This window comes from Bolinopsis microptera, chromosome 11 (assembly GCF_026151205.1).
Source record: "Bolinopsis microptera isolate Bmic1 chromosome 11, MBARI_Bmic_1.0, whole genome shotgun sequence".
In the NCBI taxonomy this organism is placed as follows: Eukaryota; Metazoa; Ctenophora; class Tentaculata; order Lobata; family Bolinopsidae; genus Bolinopsis; species Bolinopsis microptera.
Genome location: NC_087082.1, coordinates 5,500,260 through 5,509,354, shown reverse-complemented (window position 1 = coordinate 5,509,354; position 9,095 = coordinate 5,500,260).

Here is a 9,095-nt window from a genome sequence, read left to right as displayed (position 1 = left end):
CCAAAATAGCTGAAATCCAGGTCAAATCCCATACAAATTCAGACTGAGAATCTTTACCCCCGTATGCGATTTATGTTCCGGGGTAGGTGGCCCAGGGGTAAAGATTTTAAAGTCTGGATTTTAGCTGGATTTCGGTAATTTTGGGATGGGCGTTGCCCCTGGGAGTGGTTTGAGAGGTCGAAACTTCGTTTTTATGATGGTTTGGGATAGGCAGTACCCATTTTTATACTAAAACATGGGCCACCTACCCCGGAACATAAATCGCATACGGGGGTAAAGATTTTTAATCTTGATTTGACCTGGATTTCAGCTATTTTGGGATGGGCGTGGCCCCTGGGAGTGGCCTGAGTGGGTTGCGAGGTCGAAACTTGGTTTTTATGATGGTTTGGGATAGGCAGTACCCATTTTTATACTAAAACATGGGCCACCTACCCCGGAACATAAATCGCATACGGGGGTAAAGATTTTTAATCTTGATTTGACCTGGATTTCAGCTATTTTGGGATGGGCGTGGCCCCTGGGAGTGGCCTGAGTGGGTTGAGAGGTGGAAACTTGGTTTTTATGATGGTTTGGGATAGGCAGTACCCATTTTTATACTAAAACATGGGCCACCTACCCCGGAACATAAATCGCATACGGGGGTAAAGATTTTCAATCTTGATTTTACCAGGATTTCAGCTATTTTGGGATGGGCGTGGCCCCTGGGAGTGGCCTGAGTGAGTTGGGAGGTCGAAACTTGATTTTTATGATGGTTTGGGACAGGTACTAACTATTTAAAACCCTAAACCTGTTCCAAATACCTCGGAACACAAATCGCATACAGGGGTGAAATCGCATACAAATCGCATACACAAATCAAGGAAACGTGCTCTCTAATGATTAGATAAGCGCATACAGGGCACAGGCAGCAGGACGACCATAAAGTTATAAGCTTCCATCGATGGTATTGCCCTTCTGTATCCTTCTGGCTTCTACAGATGAGTGAATTTGTTATCAGTCATTTATTTCTCATTTCAGGAACGGGTTTCACTCTATTCCCGAAGTTGGTGTAATCGGGAAAATCAGCCCCATTCGTTTCAAGACTTTGTCTCCTGATACCAAGTAAGTTTTCTGAACACCGCTCAATTTGTTGTATATTTGGAAACTTAAACATGTGATTTTTTGTAAAAATTTTTATTCAGGCGAAAAATGATTTTCGGTTCCTGAAATCATTGCAAAATATGGGTATGTGGTAACATTGAGCTATGAAGGGATTAGAGATTTTTGATTGAGTGCAAATTGTGCAGAATGGCCATGTTTATATACACTTATGAAGCACATGCACCTAAAAATGCTTACTTTTGAGTTATTGGAGGAAGGAAATTGTGCACAAAATAGAGCAAAATTGGTTATATCAGCCTTTTTTGCCTCCCGTTTCTTATGTTAATTACTCGCATGCCCCCCCCCCCCCATATGCGGCTTTCGTTTAAGCTATTTTGAAGTCTCTACGACCTTTAGAAAGCAAGGGAGTCGTTACGTTATTGGGTCAATATGGGCGTGGCCCTCCTGGGTTTTTGCAAGGTAAAAAACATGTCTACAACCGAAAATCGTTGTATTCATACCTTTGGGAAGTTCTGTGCAAAGTTTCGTGGGTATCTGAAATTTGCAGGCACATGTCCATAAATGACTGGACTAGAACTCTTCACAGTCAGGACATAATGTAAGCATTATTAGCATGAATAGTAAGGGGAAAGTGGCATTCCGTTGGATTCGAATGTCACACTAGGATTTCTCAACGGCATATGGTTGTTAGGACCCTACGACATAAATTAGATTGTTTGCCAATTTTGTATCTCAACGGAAACACACTTTTTACCACTTTTTACCACCTTTGTACCACCTTTTGGTTTGCCAAATATCTTTTGTTTGTGAACATCATAGAAGGCTGCAAATTAACCTGAATGTTTATCTTATCAAGGAGTAAATCTTTTGTTTCAAAATGTTTTTACATCGGACAATCAGCTAAATGGATAATTACCAATTAGTTAATCACCCAAAAAAAAGTGAAAAAATTTTTTATTGGCTTTAAATGATTTAAATCGTTTGAAAACAGAGAAATGTAGTTTTTAGAAAAAACTTCAAAAATTTTTCATTTAAATTTTTTTTTCGAGAATTGAAAAAAAAGTTGAATTTGAAAATATTTTTTTCCGCCAAAAGTGATCGAATTGCATGAAACGTGGTTATAAATGCCTTGCGAAAAAATTCAGAAGATTTTTAGATTGAGGAATACTAAAATCTCAATATTGAAGTTGGGTTCAGTAATCTCGACTATTTTAGTAATTAGGGAATAGCTTAGCGGAAAGGGGCTGACCTGAAAAAGGTTAACCACACAATATTAGAGTTTCGTAACTAATTAAAATACAGGCTTTATCACAATTCCACTAAGAAGAAACAGCACAAAAGGACCATTTAAGATCGAACGTCTTTTACCTCTGTACTATCATTTATTGATTTCAATGATCAAAACCTCTCGTCAATCTTGCCAATCTTTACCGGGTAATCTGAATGTACGGACCCTGATTTACCCTCGTTATAATTAGACCAGTTCTGTGCAAGAAATGCGATTTCTCACAGGGGTTTTTTAAACTGGGCACTTTTTGTCACTCTCGAACTCGCAAGAGGCGGGTATATAGGGTGGGGGGGGGGGGGGTATAGGAAGCGAGTGTAATATACCTTGCTTCTGAAGTGTCGTAGTGACTCAAAATAGGCTTAAAGATAGCGCATTTGCATTGTTTATATAAGAGTTATTGGATCAACACATTGCCTAAAATCCTTACTTTTCGAGAAATCGGCAAAAACCATTTTGGGCGTGGCGCTTGAGCCGTTTTACTAACTTTTGATAGGGATTGTGATTAGAGGCTTGGGATAGAGTGCAAAAGACCGCAATTGGATATTTATATATGACTTACGAAGAAACATTGCCTTTAAAGTGCTTATTTTACAGTTTTTGGCGAAAAACTGATTTTTCGGTTCCAGAAAATCATGCAAAAATATGGGATAGTGTACATTGAGTTATGGAAGGCCTTAGAGATTTTGTATGAGTGGCATTTTGTGCAGAATGCGCCATGTTTATATACAACTTATGAAGCTAACATGCACCCTAAAATGCTTACTTTTCGGGGAAGGGTTATTTGGAGGAAATGTGCACAAAATAGAGCCAAATTGGTTTAATCAGCCATTTTTGCCTCCCGTTATATGTTAATAAAACTGCCATGCATATGCGGCTTCGTTTAAGCCTATTTTGAAGTCTCTAACGACCTTCAGAAGCAAACGTGTTCAGTTACGTTAATTGGGTCATTTGGGCGTGGCCCTCCTGGGTTTTGCGCCCAAGGTAAAAAAAATGTCTCCAACCGAAATCGTTTATTCATTACTTTGGGAAGTTATGTGAAAGTTTCGTGGGTATTGAAAATTTGCAGGCACATGTCCATAAATGACTGGACTAAGAATCTTACACAGTCATTGACCATAATGTTGCATTAATTAGCATGAATAGTAAGGGGAAATGGATCTCGTTGGATTCGAATGTTCACAAGGATTCTCAACGGAATTTGGTAGTTAGGACACTACGAAATAATTAGACTTGGTTGCCAATTTGGTATCTCTCACGGAAAACACACTTTTCCACTTTTTACCACCTTTGTACCACCTTTCTGTTTGCCAAATATCTTTAGTTGTGAACTTCATAGAAAGGCTGCAAAATTACCTAGAATGTTTTACTGATCAAGGAGGTAAAATTTTGTATCTAAAGTTTTTACATCGACAATCAGCTAAATGGATAATTACCAATTAGTTTAATCACCAAAAAAAACGTGAAAATTTTGTATTGGCTTTAAATGATTTAAATCGTTTGAGACACGGAGAAATGTAGTTTTTAGAAAAAACTCGAAAATTTTCACTTAAATTTTTTTTCGGGGATTGAAAAAAAAGTTTTTGAAAATTTGAAAAATATTTTTTCCGCCAAAAGGGATTCGAATTGCTTTGAAACGTGGATAAAAAAAGACTCTGCAGAAATATTTCGAAGATTTTTAGATTGAGGAATACTAAAAATCATCCAATATGGGAAGTTGGAAGTTCAGTAAATCTCGACATATTTTAGTAATTAGGAATAGTCTTAGCGGAAGGGTGGACCTGGAAAAGGTTAACACAAATATTAGAGTTTCGTAACTAATTAAATACAAGCTTTATCAAATTCCACATAAAGAAAACTGCACAAAAGGACATTTAGATCGAACGATTTTTACCTGCTGTACTTCATTTTTATTGATTTCAATGATCAAATCCTCTGTCAATCTTGCCAATCTTTTACCGGGTATCTGAATGTACCGGACCTCTTATTTTCCTTCTATAATTAGACCCAGTTGTGCAAGAAATGCGATTTCTCACAGGGGTTCTTTAAACTTGTGCACTTTTTGTCACTCTCGCAACTCGCAAGGGGCCTGGTATTATAGGGGGGGGGGGGGGGGGGGGGGGGTTATAGGAAAGCGAGTTGTAATATACCTTGCTTCTGAGGTCGTAGAGAACATTCCAAAATTGGCTTAAACGAAGCCGCATTGCATGTATTATATTAGACGTTATTGTCAACACATTGCCTAAAAATCCTTACTTTTCGAGAAATTTCGCCAAACCATTTTGGGGCGTGGCCGCTGAGCGATTTTACTAACTTTTGATAGGATAGTGATAGAGTCTTTGGATACGAGTGAAAGAACGCAATTGGCATATTTCATATATGACTTACGAGATGAAACATATGCCTTAAAGTGCTTACTTTTACAGTTATTGAGCGAAAAACTGATTTTCGGTTCCAGAATCATGCAAAAAATATGGGTATGTGGTACATTGAGCTAGAAGGCCTTTTTAGAGATTTTTGAATGAGTGCAAAATTGTGCAGACCTGGCCATGTTTATATTACAACTTATGAAGCACACATGCACCCTAAAAATGCTTACTTTTTCGAAGTTATTTGAGGAATTGTTGCAAAACTAGAGCAAAATGGTTATATCAGCCATTTTCTGCCTCCCGTTCTATGTTAATACCTCGCATGCATATGCGGCTCGTTTAAGCTATTTTGAAGTCTCTACGCCCCTTCAGAATGAAAGGGGTCAGTTACGTTATTGGGTTCACATTGGGCGTGGCCCTCCTGGGTTTTGCCCAAGGTAAAAAAATGTTCTCCAACCGAAAATCGTTTATTCATACCTTTGGGAAGTTACTGTGCCAAAGTTTCGTGGGTATCCTGAAAATTTGCCAGGCACATGTCCTTAAATGACTGGACTAAGAATCTTCACAGTCATGACATAATGTATGCATTTATTAGCAGGAATAGTAAGGGGAAAAGTGCATTCCGTGGGATTCGAATGTTCACAAGGATTTCTCAACGGAATATGGTTGTTAGGGGACCCCTCCGAAACATAATTAGACTTGTTGCCAATTTTGTATCTCAACGGAAACACCAATTTTACCACTTTTTTTTACCACCTTTGTACACCTTTCTGGTTTGCCAAATATCTTTAGTTGTGAACATCATAGAAGGCTGCAAATTACCTAGATTGTTTATCTTATCAAGAGTAAAACTTTTGTATCAAAGTTTTTACATCGGACATCAGCTAATTGGATAATTACCAAATTAGTTAATCACCAAAAATATGTGAACATGTTTTATTGGCTTTAAATGATTTAAATCGTTTGAAACACGGAGAAATGTAGTTTTTAGAAAAACTTCATAAAAATTTTCACTAAAATTTTTTTTCGAGACTTGAAAAAAAGTTTTGAAAATTTGAAAAATATTTTTTTCGCCAAAAGTGTTGAATTGCATGAAACGTGGATAAATGCCTTGCAGAAAAATGTCGAAGATTTTTAGATTGAGGAATACTAAAATCATCAATATTTGAAGTTGGAGTTCGTAATCTCGACATATTTTAGTTATTAGGAATAGCTTAGCGGAAAGGGCTGGACCTGAAAAGGTTAACCACACCAATATTAGAGTTTCGTAACTAAATTACAATACAGCTTTATCAAATTCCACATAAAGAAACTGCACAAAAGGACCATTTAAGATCGAACCGATTTACCTGCTGTACTATATTTTATTGATTTCAATGATCTAAAACCTCTCGTTCATCTTGCCAATCTATACCGGGTATTCTGAATGTACCGGACCCTATTCTTTTACCTCTATAATTTGACCCAGTCGATGCAAGAATGCGATTTCTCACAGGGTTCTTTTAACTGTGCACTTTCTTGTCACTCTGTCCACAACTCGCAAAGAGGCCTGGTATTATAGGGAGGGGGGGGGGGGGGGGGGTATAGAGCGAGTGTAACATTTACTTGCTTCTGGATGGGTCGTAGAGACTCAAATAGCTTAAAACGAAGCCGCATAAGCATGTTTATATAAAGGAGTTATTGATCTACCACATTGCCTAAAATCCTTACTTTTCGAGTAATTCGCCAAAAAAACCATTTATGGGACGTGGCGCCGCTGAGGCCGATTGTTACTAACTTTGATGGATTGTGATTAGAGTCTTTGGATAGAGTGCAAAAGAACCGCAATTGGCATATTTATATTATGACTTACGAAGAAAACATTTGCCTTAAAGTGTTACTTTACAGTTATTGGCGAAAAATGATTTTCGGTTTCCTGAAAATCATGCAAAAACAAAATGATGGGTATGTGGGTACATTGAGCTATGAAGGCCTTAGAGTTTTTTGAATGATGCTAATTGTGCAGAACTGGCCAGGTTTATTATAAACTTATGGAAGCTACAGAACCCTAAATTGCTTACTTTTCGAGTTATTTGGAGAAATGTGCACAAATAGAGCAAAATTGGTTTTATCAGCCATTTTTGCCTCCCGTCTATGTTAGATAACGCGCATGCATATGCGGCTTCGTTTAGCTATTTTGATGTCTCTAAGACCTTCAGAAGCAAGGGATAAGGGGTCAGTTACGTTATTGGGTCAATATGGGCGTGGCCCTCTGGGTTTTGCCCAAGGTAAAAAAATGTCTCAACCGAAATCGTTTATTATACCTTTGGGAAGTTCTGTGCAGCAAAGTTTCGTGGGTATACTGAATAATTTGCAGGCACATGTCCATAATGTCTGGACTAAGAATCTTTCACAGTCATGACATAATGTATGCATTATAGCATGAATAGTGAGGGGAAAGTGGCCCATTCCGAAGGATTTCGAATGTTCACCACGGATTTCTCACGGATATGGTAGTTAGGACCCTACGAACATAAGTAGACTTGGTTTGCCAATTTTGGTATCTCACGGAAACACAACTTTTACCACTTTTACCACCTTTGTACCACCTTTTGGTTTCCAAATAATCTTTTGTGTGAACATCATAGAAGGCTGCAAATTAACTAGAATTTTATCTTTCAAGGAAGTAAACTTTTGTTTAAAAAGTTTTTACATCGGACAAATCAGCTAATTGGATAATTACCAATTTTGTTAATCACCAAAAAAAAGTGAAATTTTTTATTGGCTTAAAAATGGATTTATATCGTTTGAAACACGGAGAAATGTAGTTTTTGAAATAACTTCAAATTTTTTTCACTTAAAATTTTTTTTCGAGGACTTGAAAAAAAAGTTTGAAAATTTGAAAATATTTTTTTCCGCCAAAAGTGAAATCGATTGCCATGAACGTGGATTAAAAATGCCTTGCAGAAAAAATTCGAAGATTTTTAGATTGAGGATACTAAATTCATCAATATTTGAAGTTGGAGTTCAGTAAATCTCGACATATTTTAGTAATTAGTAGGCTAGCGGAAAGGGCTGGACCTGAAATGAAAAGGTTAACCACACAATATAGTAGTTTCGTAAACTAATTACAATACAGCTTTATCAAATTCCACATAAAGAACAGCACAAAGGGGCACCATTTAAGATCGAACCGATTTTACTGCTGTACTATCATTTTATTGATTTCAATGATCAAAACCTCTGTCAATCTTGCCAAATCTTACCGGGTATCTGAATGTACCGGACCTCTTATTTTACCTATATAATTAGGACCCAGATTGTGCTTGAAATGCGATGATTTCTCACAGGGGTTTCTGTTAAACTGTGCATTTTTGTCACTCTCGCCAACTCGCAAGAGGCCTGGTTTTATAGGGGGGGGGGGGGGGGGGGGGAGAGGAGCGAGTGTTAAATATTACCTTGCTTTGAAGCGTCGTAGAGATTCAAAATAGGCTTTAAAACGTAAGCCGCATAATGCATGTTTATATAGAGTTATTGATCAACACATTGCCTCCTAAAATCCTTACTTTCGAGAATTCGCCAAAAAACCATTTTGGGGCGTGGCGCGGAGCCGATTTTACTACTTTTGATAGGATTGTGATAGAGTCTTTGGATAGAGTGCAAAAGAAAAACCGCAATTGGCATTTTATATATGACTACGAAAGGAAACATTATGCCTTAATGTGCTTACTTTTACAGTTATTGGCGAAAACTGATTTTCGGTTCCAGAAATCATGCAAAATAGTATGTGGCGGGTATGTAGGTACATTGAGCTATGAAGGCCTTAGCGATTTTGTAATGAGTGCAAATTGGTGCGAATGGCATGTTTATTTACAACTTATGAAGCAACATGCACCTAAAAAGCTTACTTTTCGAGTTATTTGGAGGAAGGGGAAATGTGCACAAAATAGAGCAAAAATTTGGTTATATCAGCCATTTTTGCTCCTTTCTATGTTATAACTCGCATGCATATGGCGGCTTCGTTTAAGCCTATTTTGATGTCTCTACGACCTTCAGAAGCAAGGTGTTCAGTTACGTTATTGGGTCAATATGTGTTTTTTCGGCGTGGCCCTCTGGGTTTTGCCCAAGGTAAAAAAATGTCTCCAACCCGAAAAATCGTTTTTATTCATACCTTTGGGAGTTCTGTGCAAAGTTTCGTGGGTATCTGAAATTTGCAGGCTCATGTCCATAAATGACTGGACTAAGAAATCTTCACTGTCATGAACATAATGCATATATATGGCATTATTAGATGAATAGTACGGGGAAAAGTGGGCATTCCGTTGGATTCGAAATGTTCACAAGGATTTCTCAAGGAATTT